The following is a 13,550-nucleotide window of genomic DNA, read 5'->3' on the forward strand; positions in this document are numbered from 1 at the left end:
AGTGTGTTTTGTGTGTTTGTATGTGTGTGTGTGTAAGAAACAGTGAGAGAGAGAGAGAGAGAGAGAGAGAGAGAGAGAGAGAGAGAGAGAGAGAGAGAGAGAGAAGATTTACATATACTTGTACAAAAAAGTCAGAAGAGACCTTGGGATCCTTCTGAGCATGAACTACAGGGGGCTATTAGCTGCCTAATGTAGGTGCTAGAAATTGAATTCAAGTTCTCTGAAAGAGCAGCAAACACTCTTAACCCCTGAACCATTAGTGCAGACCCCTATTTAACCTTAATAAGAAGCCAAGAACTGGAAAACATCCATGCACTGAGCCAGTTGTCTAGCATATGTGAAAATGGGACAGGAATCCATATCTTGTCCTTATCTTCAATAGCAATTGTCTACTCAGAAGAGTACATATTATCATATTGCCCTCCTTCCCAAACTCCCCTCTTAGTTGTGAAAATTTTATTATTGCATCTATCTTATTGTACATTGTATATCTATGTAAATTGTTAATTTAATCTTGGTTTGCATCTGGCAGGCATATACACATAGAAATCCATCCATTTATTTTAGAGTTTTCAGTTTTGTAGAATATAGATGTTTAAAGTATGTCCTTATGCTTTTCTAAATTTCATCACTGTCTGTTATAATATTCAAAAATTACAAATAGAAAAAACTAATTTTTATGAAGCCCAAATTATCCTGATACCTAAGCCACATAAAGACCTAACAAAGAAGGAGCATTAGAAACCACTTTATCTTATGAGCACAGATGCAAAAATTCTCAATAAAATATTTGTTTATCAAATACAAAGTCACAGCAAACAGATCATCCACTATGATCAAGTAGATTTCATTCCAGAGACAGAGGGATGTTTCAACATACATAACTTGATAAATGTAATCCACCACATAAACAAAGTGAAAGACAAAAACCACCAAATGTGCATCTCATTAAAGGTAGAAAAGGCCTTTGACAAAATCCAACATCCTTTCATAGTAAAGGTCTTGGAGTGATTAAGGATGCAAGGGGCATACATAACTATAATAAAAGCAGTTCACAGCAAGCCCATAACCAACATCAATTTATACAAAAAGAAACTCAAAACAATTCCACTAAAATCAGAAATAAGACAAGATTGTTCTCTCCCTCCATACCTATTCAATTTAGTACTTAAGGTCTTAGAGTAATAAAATAACTGAAAGAGATACAAGTAAGAAAGGAGGAAGCCAAAGTATCTTTATTTTCAGGTGATGTGATTGTATGAATAAATGACCATAAAAACTCCACCAGGAAACTTCTACAGTTGATAAACAGTTTCAACAAAGAAATAGGATATCATTAACACACAAATATCAGTAGCCTTCCTATATACAAAATGACAAACAGATCGAGAACGGTATCAGGAAATAATTCCTTTCACAATGGCCTAAAAATAAATTTTAAAAAAATACATATTTGGGGGTATCTCAACCAAACAAGTGAAAGACTTGTACTATATAACCTTTTAGACATTGAAGAAAGAAATTAAAGAAGATATCAGAAAGTGGAAAGCTCTCCCATGTTTATGGATCAGTAGATTTATATAGTGAAAATGGCTCTCCTACCAACATCCATCTACAGAATCAATGAAAGACCCATCCTAAGTTCACCCCAATTCTTAATAAAACTGAAGGGACAACTTTCAGCATCATATGGAAACACACACACAAAAGAACAAGAATAGACTAAACAATCCTGAAATAAACAACACCAATACTTTTTTTGGAGTTACCACCAGCCCCAATTTCAAATTGTACTACAGAATGATAATATCAAAAACAGCAGGACAGGCTGCTGTTTTGTCTTATTGACAGTGTCCTTTGCCTTACAGAAGCTTCTCAGTTTCATGAGGTCCAATTTATTGATTGTTGCTTTCAGTGTAAATTTGTAGGCAAATGGATGGAACTAGAAAAAAATCATCTTAAGTGAGGTAATTCAGACCCAGAAAGACAAACACAGTATGTACTCCCTCATAAGTGATTATTAGACGCAAAGTAAAGGATAACCAGGCTACAATTCACAATCCCCGAGAAGCTAGGTAAAGAGAAGTACCCCAAGAGGGACACGCATGAATTGCCCCAGGAAGAGGAAAGAGTTAAGATCTCTTGGGTAAACTGAGAGCGGGGAGAAGAGGGGAGAGCATGGGAGATGGGAACATGAGGGCTCGAGATCGCTGAGTTGGAGTGGGGAGGGTGAAGAAGAGCAATGAAAGAGATATCTTGACAGAGTGAACCATTAAGGGGTTAAGGAGAAATCTGGAACTAGGGAAAGACCCAGGAATTCATAAGGATGTTCCCAGCTGAGACTCATTGCAATAGTGGACAGTGTTCTTGAACTAGCCTTTCAACTGTACTCAGATTGGTGTCTACCCTAATTGTCATCATAGAACATACATCCAGGAACTGATGGAAGCAGATGCAAAGACCCACAGCCAAGCACCTGGCCAAGCTCCTGGAGCTCAGTTAGAGAAAGTAAGGAGGGATTATAGGAGCAAGGGGTGTCAGGATCATGATGGGGAAAAAAACCACAGAGAGAGCTGATTCAAGCTATTGGGAGCTCATGGACTCTGGACTGACAGCTGTGGAGACTGCATGAGACCATACTAGGCCCTCTGAATGTGGGTGACAGTTTTGTGGCTTAATGTGTTTATGGGTCCCCTGGCAATGAGAACAGGACTTATCCCAGGTACACCTGGCTTTTTAGAGCCCATTTCCTATGGTGTAATGCCATACTCAGCTATGATGCAGGGAAGCTTGCTCCTGTCCCAACTTGGTATGCCAACTGTGTCAACTACCCAAGGAAGGACTTACCTCCTGTGAGGATGGGGTAGAGATGGAATTGGGGAAGTGGGAGAAGGGGAGGATCAAAAACCTAACTATGAATCCAGAAACACTGAAGCAGCTAGAAGAAAGCATAGGGAGTACCATACAAGATATAGATGTACAAAAGGACTTTGTGAATAGGACTCTATTTGCCTAATAATTAACACCAACAATTGACAAGTGGATTTGATAAAACTAAAAGCTTCTGCACAGCTAAAAGAAACACAAACCAGGGTGAAGTGGGAGGCCACAGAGTTGGAAAGAATCAGCTAGATATATATATATATATATATATATATATATATATATATATATATATATATGACAGAGGATTCATGTTCAGAATATATAAAGAACACACACACACACACACACACACACACACACACACACACACACACAAAGAATAAAACAACAACAACAAAACGAAAACATGGTTTGACAGGGCAAAGAGGTCCAGGTGTGGGCAAGTCCATTATTGCTCCAGTCATGAGGCAAGGTTGGGTATCAAGATTATCTGTACTTAGAGAGTTAGTCAAAGCATCTAATTTTTATAAAATGCAGAAAGAAAATATAGAAGAGCCACTTATTTTTATAGCTGTACAATTCCCCCCACACACTCCAAAAAATAATGAGTTTTTGTTGTTTTGTTTTGTGTGTGTGTGTGTGTGTGTGTATAAAGAAAAACAATTCCAATTGTCTCAAGATGGAGAATCCATTGTGTACCTGTGATGTCACTGACACAGATAAGAATTGTTCCAAAAAAGCTATACCTGCATGTATTCTGGGTAATGGAAGTAGAAACATGGAGTAGACACAGGAAGGCCAGAAAGATAGATTTCAGCACTTAACATGTATTTTCTATACCACAGTACAGGACTGACTGGATGTTAAGAAAGCAACAACAAAAAATGCTCCCTCCCCCCAAAACCCACTAATTTAAAGCCAAAGGTCTAAATAGAAATATATTCCATACCCAACAGGGAGCCTACATCTTCTTAAAATTTTAATTCTGAAGAATTGATAGAATAGGTTCAGCAAATAGTAGTGAAATCTAGCAACTACTTTTTACAGCCATGAAATTTAATAATTTATAAGTAAAGGAAAAGACAGAATATTGATGAGCTATTGCAACAAAAAAAGAACATCTTTGGGAAAATGATATTATCAATCTTCAAGATTGACTATAATGAATAGTAAGTAATTCCATATGAGGATAATGTGACGCCAGAATGAGTTGGTGAATAAGACAAGTTAGCTGAGGGATAGTTTGAAATTTGTTTAAAACACTATACCATATGGCTCAGCATTTGTGCTCCTGGGAATTTATACAAATAAATTAAATACAAATCCTAATCTACAGAAAGCTTCACATATGAATATTTTTAGTAATTCTGTTGTTGATACAATGAATTTGACTCAACAATAAAAATTACGCTGTCCAGAAACAGAAAGCCATCAAGTAACTTGAATTTGTATTACTAGCCCAGATAATTGCTTGTATGATTCCAACCGCATTATATTCTAGAGAAGACCAAGATACAGAATTATTTACCAAAGGATATTTCTATAGGTCGGTGGCAGAGTTCTTTTCTGTGGACTTGTATTTTCTTTGCTTTTAACTTAAGCCAGTCTATCTCCTTCTGAAATAATCCATACATTTCTCCATTATCTAATCTTATGGTAAACTATACAAAAGATTCACACCAACTTTGGATCCCCTCTTTCTGCTTCATGTTTGTGGTTCAATATATAAGTCCCCAGAATCCTTCCCTGCAACTATCCTTTCTCCCTGCCATCATAGAATCTATGAGCTATACAACTCTATAAACTCCTGGTTCTTTAAGTTCCCTTGGCTGTGGTGTTTTATCACATCAGTGGAAGAGTAAGTAACAGGGTTGATTAGGTGTATGTGGAAGCCAGAAGATGTCAAGTATCTTCCCTTGTTGGCTCTGAGCCTTATTTATTGAACCTTATTATTATTATCAGTATCTTTCACTGAACCTGAATTTTAATCATGTTGCCTAGGCTTGCTGGCCAGAGATCACTAATGTACCTCCCTACACACGCAGGCATATTGGGGTTACAGGCCACTTGGCCACTGCTGACATTTACATTGATGATAGAGATTTGAACTCTGGTTCTCTTGCTTTCACAGAAAGTAAACTTACCCACTGAACCATCTCCTCAGCTCGTTTATCTTCTGTTATTATTATACTGGAGTCAACCCAACTGTTAAAAACCCAATCATTGGGGGCTGGAGAGATATCTCTTTGTTTAAGAGCAGTTGTTTTTTACAGAGATTGGCTTCAATTCTCAATAGTCACATGACAGCTCACAACCACCTCTAAGTCCAGTTCAAGACAATCTATAGCAGTCGTCTCACCTCTGTGTGCACCAGACACACACATGTTGTAGAGACATACATTAATGGAAACACACATAAAGTAAATATGAACAAAATATTTTTAAATAAATAAAAAGCCCACTATCATTTTTATACAAACTTGCAAAGCACAGATGACAGTGTTAAGAAACAAACTACAGGGAATACTTGTTATTACTAGCAAGTACTTCCATATAATGACATATATTTTATATGTTTGTAAATGAATGGTGCCCTTGGAGTCTATGTGAATAGACTTTACTATTTATTTATAAATATAGTTATAAATAATATAATGGTATTATCAAGTTTACATTAATATAAATACCATTATTTAGATTTATACATTCACCACACTCTTCCAGTTTATGCTCTCTTCTCCCCTATTTATTTTTAGATCAGGCATTGAGATGATTACTATCATTTACTTTTGTTTAAGCACTTTTGAACTAATAGAGCAATGTTAATGGCTTTTCTTTTCCTTGAGTCAAGATTGACAAAACATTGTTTTTTGTTTTTTGGTTTTTTTTCACGGATACTTGATAACATTAGATGTGAGAAGAAATGAAGCTTTACTGCATCCAGAGTGTCTGTAGCACCAAATTGGACTAGAGCACACACTGATTTACAAAGCAGCAAGGTTTATCAGAAGATGTTGAAAACAGACTTCAAAGAGAAACCTTGGATTTTTTTTTATTTGGTGCTTCTTAGTGAGTTGTAATATTATCCTAAGTTATTAATTATAAAAAAAACAGGAATGTAGAAAGAAATAAAATAGTATCAGATAAGGTTTAGCCAGGTTTCCTAGGCTGTAGTCACACACAGGTTAGAGAAGTTCAAACTCATTCTAGCTACATAGATGAGAACCAGAGCGCTATGTTTATACCACAAAAAAGAGCTGAAACTTTTATTTATTTACTTATTCATCAAGAATTTCACATATGAATATCTTATTTATTTTTCCATCTCCATCTCCTCTCTTTAACTCCTCCCACTTCTCAAATTCATAGCCTCATATGATTTTTATTGTTACATATGTACATACACATATCAATGTTATAGATATAAACTCATTCATTTGATAAATGTTGCTTATATGTATATGCAATCAGGGCTTCTTACCTGGGATTGGAGAATCTGTCAGTGGCCTCATCCCTGGAGAAAACCGATTCTCCTTCTTCCATCAAGCATTAACTGTCTATAGTTTTTCATCTAGAGGTGAGGGGAAACACAAGAGTTTCCCCCATCAATACTGGCATGCCCACTGGAAGTACCATTTGTCAGGTCTTGTAGGACGAATTTCTAAATGGTCTTATTAATAAAAAAAATCCAGGGCCATATATTGGGGTAATAACTGAGAGATTAGAAAAGCAGAAAGAAGCCAGCCAGGTTCTTACCACTTGAAATTCATCAGCCAAAGACCTACTTCCTGTATACCCACACCTATATGCCTTTCTGTTCTGCATCTCACTTCCTCTCTCTGCCTAGCTACATCACTTCCTGTCTGCCTATACAGACCACCAGACCTCTGTGGTTAGTACTGGGATTAAAGGTATGTGTTACCATGCCTGGCTCTGTTCCCCAGTGTGGCCTTGAACTCACATAGATCCAGATGGATCTCTGCCTTCTGAATGCTAGAATTAAAGGTGTGTGGTACCATTCATTGCCTGAATTCTATGTTCAATATAGTGGCTGGCTTTTTCCTCTGATCCTCAGATAAGCTTCATTAAGTTGCATAAAAATATTCCTTGGGAAAAAATATATTACCACAAGCTCTTGTTTCGATAAGCATATTTTGAGATTTAATAGGTGTAGCCTCCACATAACATAAAGAAGGCATAACCACAAATCCAACATCCTGACCCTATGCTCCTACAATTTTGTTGCCACATTCTCTGTGATGCTTGTTTCCTGAGCCTTAGGTGGATGGGGTTGCATCATAGATGTCTAATTGGTGCTGAGTATCTCACCATCATTTGGTCTCTGCATTTTAACCAATTGTGGTTTTCTGTAATGGTTCCTGAGACAAAAAAAGTAGCTTCTTTAATGAGGTATAAACAATATTAAACTAGAGATATTTGAAAAAGCCCTAGAGAATCATATTACTTTATATGTTCTTACAATTACATGTATTTGAGTGTATGTGTATACATATGTGTGCATACACATCTATAGTTTAAAGGGATTCATGGCGCCCGAACGTGGGGCTAAAGAAAAAAAGGGCTAAAGAAAAAAAGGGCTAAAGAAAAAAAGGGCTAAAGAAAAAAAGGGCTAAAGAAAAAAAGAAAAAAAAAAGGGGACTAAAGAAAAAGGACAAATGAACAGGGATAAAGGCCGGTGTTATGAAAAAAAAAAAAATACTAAAGACAAAGTCCCTTAACCAAGAGGCGCTCCAATAAAGTGTGATCTGAGAAGAATCCTCGCGTGGTGGTAAAGAGGATTCAGAACTCAACACACGGAGCGGTGACGTCCGTAAGTTCTCCAGGAACGGTGACGTCGGTAAACGCCCCACAGTTCCTAATTCTCTCTCTCAAATGAGCGGCAGCCGCCGGTTTGAGTTACTGGCGGGTTCCTGGGGCTTGGAAGAGAGAGGAAAAGGAACATAGACAGTTATATAAAGAAATAGAAAGTTTAAAAAAGCCATGTAAAGATGGATATCACACAGAGAGTTTGGATTATATTGTCTTTGGGATTTTTAACTGCAGAAAAACATTTGATCGTAAAAGATGTTGAGTTAAACCAATATGTATATATTAAAGATATCTTGACTTTAAAATTTGGATATAAGGATGTGTTACTTTGGAAAGGAGACTCTGCTTTTATCTCTACAGAAAGCCAGAGGCTATGGATTTTTTCCAGATTAAGATACATCAGGTTTGACCAGCCAAGACCACCTGAAAGGTCTTTGATGACACCATGGCCCAGATGATCCAACATCCAGAATCGTTTCAAGGCAACTGGCTCAGACGATACGGTCTCACGGACTACTCCATGATCCTAAAATTTTCTTTGCATCCCCATAAGATACAGCGCCCCCCTCCAGCAGGAAGTAGTTAAGAGAAGCTACGCCCAAATTCCCAAATATACCAAGCTGGCTTTGGAGATGTTTAAAAGTTAAAACCTTCCTTTTTTTTAAAAAAAAAGAAAGGGGAAGTGCTGTGGGATGTTCTGTAGGTCCTGTGGGAGCCCATTCTCAGGTTCTTTGTGGCGTTACCCAGCAGGTCCGCATAGAGGATGATTAGGACCATGGGCCTGAGTGCAGGTGTTTGAGATGGCCTGCACTTGGCTGTGCTGGGGGATGGTCTGTATATCAAGTTGCTCTGATTGGTTAATAAATAAAACCTGATCGGCCGTGGCTAGGCAGGATAAAAGGACAGAAAGGCAGAAGGAGACGCTGCAGCCGCCGCAATGACCAGAGAGGCTGCAGCCGCCGCCATGACCAGAGACGCTGCAGCCGCCGCAATGACCAGAGAGGCTGCAGCCGCCGCAATGACCAGAGAGGCTGCAGCCGCCGCCATGACCAGCAGCATGTGAAGACGCCAGTAAGCCACCAGCCACATGGCAAGGTATAGATGTATGGAAATGGATCAATTTAAGATAAAAGCACAGTTAGCAAGATAAGGACAGTTGGCAAGAGGCCTGTCACGGCCATGCGGTTTGCAAGCAATATAAGTGTCTGTGTTTATTTGGTTGGGTCTGAGCGGCTGTGGGACTGGGGGGTGACAGAGGTTTGTCCTGACTGTGGGCAAGGCGAAAAAATCAAGCTACAGATTCACACCACTTGGATTAACAGTACTTTTCCCAGAAGCCATAAACTGTCTAGCAAAAACCTAGTGGGCATGGGGAACTTTCTTCTGAATTGCTTGCTGGGGATTCCAAGTCGCACTCCAAAACAATATAGGCTTTTGCTATTGCCTTTGGTTGCCTCCCAGGGAGGGAACATAAATCTCTACTGGAGAAAACTCCACACACATTTGGCACAGGACTTGGAGGAATTAAGCTAGAACTTACATGGAAGACTTCTGTCTGAGGACTATCTCTCATCATATCTGAAGTTGCTATGGATTTTGCCAAGGGATAGAAGCAACCTGTAGTCTTGCCCAGCTGTAACATTTTCAAATCACAACCATTACCAGACTGGCAAGATATTCTAAGTGACACATAAAATCTGGGCATAATCAGCAGAAGCCTAATTAGATGTAAGGCTTGATCAGTGCGTGACACTGCAAACCTGATCCACTTCCCTCAGATAGTGAGTCCAGACCCTAGAGGAGAATAGACTACTGCCACTTTCCTAAACCAGTATTATCTGGAGCTGCATTCTGAACAATTATCCTTTTTCCTGCAGGTAGGTAAGTGCAGCTCTCAACTCTCATCAAAGAAGCCTCCCTGTTTATAAAGTCTTACTTCTAATGTAAGTCTTACATTTCTAATTTAGTCTTATATTTCTAATGTTACACACACACACACACACACACACACACACACACACACACACATATATATATGCGCCTAATACTGAATTATATATAATCAATATATAATATATAATTACATATTATATATATATATATTCATCTATAAGGTATATCATTGTTGACAGCTCTGTCATAGACATAAAATTCATTACTTTGTAGTGGACAGACTCATGAAATTAAAGGTTTTCTCCTTTCAAATGGCCATGTTGACACCTTGTACCGACTGCTCTACAAAGACATTTCTTTAGTTTCTGTAGACTCATGCTAATATTCTGTATAATATTCAGTGGCAAGAAAGAAAGGATGACTAAGCCTAGCTTCTAGATCTGATAACAGTCCCATTAAAATTTATTTATGTTGAAATTATTGAGGGCATTCCTTTGCTAAGAGGAAAGAGCAGATTTCAAATGGTAAGTGGCTTTGGAAACAGGTCAATCTCTTATGAAAAGAAGGTTTTAAGGTGAGCCATTAACTCAGCTACCTCTGCATCTCATTACTGAAAAGTAGTTCAACTTCTTATGGATTGGGAATATTCCAAGGGTCAAATGGATTTAAAGAAAGTATATTTTTCAAGACACACGTTAGCTCACAGTCATTTCAGGAGCTGCCTGGAAAAGTGGTCACCCAAGCCTCTCATTGGTTGTATTCCCATAAAAGAGAGAGCAAATTTTCTTAAGCATAAAAGTCAAGAACAGTAGGACACTTTTGAGGGGCTGTTAATTTATCATACAAAAATATATCTTTTGGCTGGGCATGGTGGCAGAGACCTTTGATCCTTGTACTCTGGAAGAGTCAAAAAGAAGAGAATCTCTCAGTTCACATGCAATGTGATCTACATGGGAAGTTCCAAGCCAGATCCTCATTAAAAAGTAAGGAAAAGAAGTGAAAAGAAAGGAAAAGACAAGACAAGACAGGAAAAGGGAAAGAAAAGAAGGAAAAATGTTGCTTGCTTCTGGGAAATTCAGAAACATGGAAACTTGCCTTTACATGCAACCTAACTGGATTAAGGAGCAAGCACATTCAAAGATAGCTCAGAGACAATGGTATGCAAAATTCAAGCAATATTTTAGTTCAGTTCCTCATGAACACAAGAGGTAACTTTTACAATTATTATTCTAAAAATGTATATGAAGATTAATATCCTCAGAGAAGAAAGCAAGTGATTAAAAGCCTGCAATAAATTGATGTCCAACTGGGATTTGGAATGCCCACAAAGATGGGAGAAATTTTCCATTATAATGGATACAGTTTTGGCTGCAAAATAGAAACTTAGAGGTTTCATTGTTACTGATTTTTTAACAGTCTATAATCAGTTCATTTTTGGCTGTGATCCAGGGGTTATTTGATGATTTTAAATTACTAGGCAATTTGTGATTCAGAAAAATTAATTTTCTGTGTAACTTTTTGTAGGCAGAAAATATGGGCTACATAATTTATTTCTTTACAAATTATTTATGGTTTTGATAACTATTTAAAATAAGTATTTGTATGTTGCAGGTACTAGGAAAAGGGTATATAATTTTCCTACATGGAACAAATATATAAATATGTAAATAGGCTGTGTGACTGATAAACTGGGGGTGTTTTTTTCTTTTTCAGTCTGTTTCCTTTAATCCTGTGTTCAGATTTTGGGCAAGAGCAAGAGATTACATCATTATTCTGTTGTTGTTGTTGTTGTGGTGGTGGTGGCTGTGTTTGGTATTTGTTTTGTGTTTGTGTGTGTTCACAATATGTGTCTGTGCATGTGTGTGAAAGTGTAACACCAAATCAGAGGTGAAAGATACAGGGTCCAATGTTTCCATGTTCATGCACATAGTGTGAGTATACCACGTGCTAAGAGATGGGATGGGCACCAGAGAGAAATGGCAAATGGAAGAAGCAAAGGGGTGTCCAGAGATGAATATGTCAAAGGGACAGTAAAAATGTCATGACTAAGAGCCATGAGTATATCTCAGTCAAGGGATCCTCCCATGGAGAATTCCTCTGCTTTTTTTGCCTGCTGACTCTGAAATGAGTTCACAGCGGCAGATTTAGTGCTGGTAGAGCTTTACACTGACTGAGTTTTGTGATTTGTTGTTGCATTGACCCTACTACTTTCTCCTCTCCTGTTAGTCAAAATTGGCATCATTAATTTTTGGAAGAAATACCCTATATGCAATTCTTTAAACAACTTTAGTATGCTCAAAAAATAAATGGTTGTTGGTGGCTCTAATGGTCAGTGGAATTTGCCTATCTCATTCACTCAGATATATAAGATTGGAAGTCTCATCTCTATATAACTTTCTGTTTCAGGCCAAAAATTGGGGAGGAGGAGGCATCAGTATATCGAAATCTGAAGGGGTCTGGAGCTTCAAATTTCCTATGTTCTAAAACAACAAGGGAAAATCAGAAGTAGGTGACCAGATGAACAGACACTATTTCTGCCCCAGCAGAGCTCACTAGCATTGAGCTCAGATTTACATCTCTCATTATGTATTTGGTATTCTACATTCTTAGAACCCAAGTAAGCTGCAATGGCAGTCATGGTCTCTCTCTCTCTCTCTCTCTCTCTCTCTCTCTCTCTCTCTCTCTCTCTCTCTCTCTCTCTCTCTCCCCCTCTCTCTCCCTCTCCCTCTCCCTCTCCCTCTCCCTCTCCCTCTCCCTCTCTCTCTCTCTCTCTCTCTCTCTCTCTCTCTCTCTCTCTCTCTCTCTCTCTCTTCCCTTCCTCTGTCTACTTTGTGGGCAGTTACCAAAGTATTAAAGTCCCCACAGTCAAAATAATCTTAAATTAGCAAATAGAATGCATCTACATTCCTTTTCTTGGAATAAATGAAGTAAAAAAAATGTATCGCCTTCACATCAAACTACTTTAGTCTATTCAAGATGCTATAAAAAATAACATATAAGGGGCATTAACAAATTATTTTAAATTTTTTTCACAATTCTAGAAATTCAAAGAAAGAAAACCAAGAATAAAGGATAGACTCATGTAGTTACTGTCAAGGGCATCCTTGCATAACATTTATATGGGTGGGAAAAAGAATGAGATGTGGGTTCTTACACTGCAGGAGGAGCAATCACATAAGGGCAGACCCATTATAGCCCAGGCATACCCTGGAAGTGTGCTCTTCGTGCTTCTGCATTAGGGGTTAAGTTTGAGTAAGTCACTTGTTTCCTGGATTTGTCCCAGTTTTCCTTAGATTTTTTACTGCTATTTCAAAAGAAGTCACATTTAGGGACCATTGGTTTGAAATGGAAAGCAAATTACCAAAATTAAAAAAAAAAAAAAAAGCTGAAGCATATTAACCATTGCCTGGCAGCATAGGAAGCTTTTACTTTTACTACGGGCACATTTTACTTTGAAGTGAATACATTTTTCAAAACACAGTTCAAGTATGTCTAGGTCTATTAGTTTCAGACAACCTAATTCCATGCTCTGATAGGAATAAGAGAACTTTACAAACCAAAAGACATATGAATAGTAATTGCTACCTGGCATTTCCCACAGAAGACAGGAAAGCAAAGGCAAAACACACACACACACACACACACACACACACACACACACACACACATGCTGACACATGTAGATGAATTTCTAAATGATCTTATTAAAAAAAAAAAAAAAACAGAGCCAGATATAGGAGTGAAAGCCTGAGAGAGATCAGAGGAATAGGAACAGCCGCAAGCTAACTTCACCTCACCAACTCCACAGCTTCCAAGGGCAAGATACTTCCTGTCTACCCATGCCTATAAGCCTTGTTGTTCTGCCATCTGATTTGCTCTCTCTGTCCAGCTGCATCACTTAATTTTCCTGCCCAGCTCTGTCACTTCCTTTCTATCTGTAC

The 13,550-nt window shown here is 38.1% G+C and overlaps 1 protein-coding gene across 6 annotated transcripts in view; it reads right to left on the reverse strand.

Moving 5' to 3' along the window:
* The window catches only part of LOC121822746 (uncharacterized), a 73,690-nt gene that overhangs the window by 18,657 nt on the left and 41,483 nt on the right, over window positions 1–13,550 (reverse strand). For 4 of the 6 annotated variants that reach the window (XR_006063954.2, XR_013044737.1, XR_006063956.2 and 1 more), the window contains exon 4: window positions 6,368–6,457. The exons of the other annotated variants lie outside the window; for them this stretch is intronic. The gene's annotated coding sequence lies outside the window, so the exon portion shown is untranslated. The remainder of the gene's footprint in view (window positions 1–6,367; window positions 6,458–13,550) is intronic. 6 annotated transcript variants of the gene reach the window in all.

The sequence above is a fragment of the Peromyscus maniculatus genome, chromosome 15, assembly GCF_049852395.1.
Source record: "Peromyscus maniculatus bairdii isolate BWxNUB_F1_BW_parent chromosome 15, HU_Pman_BW_mat_3.1, whole genome shotgun sequence".
NCBI classification, from domain to species: Eukaryota; Metazoa; Chordata; class Mammalia; order Rodentia; family Cricetidae; genus Peromyscus; species Peromyscus maniculatus.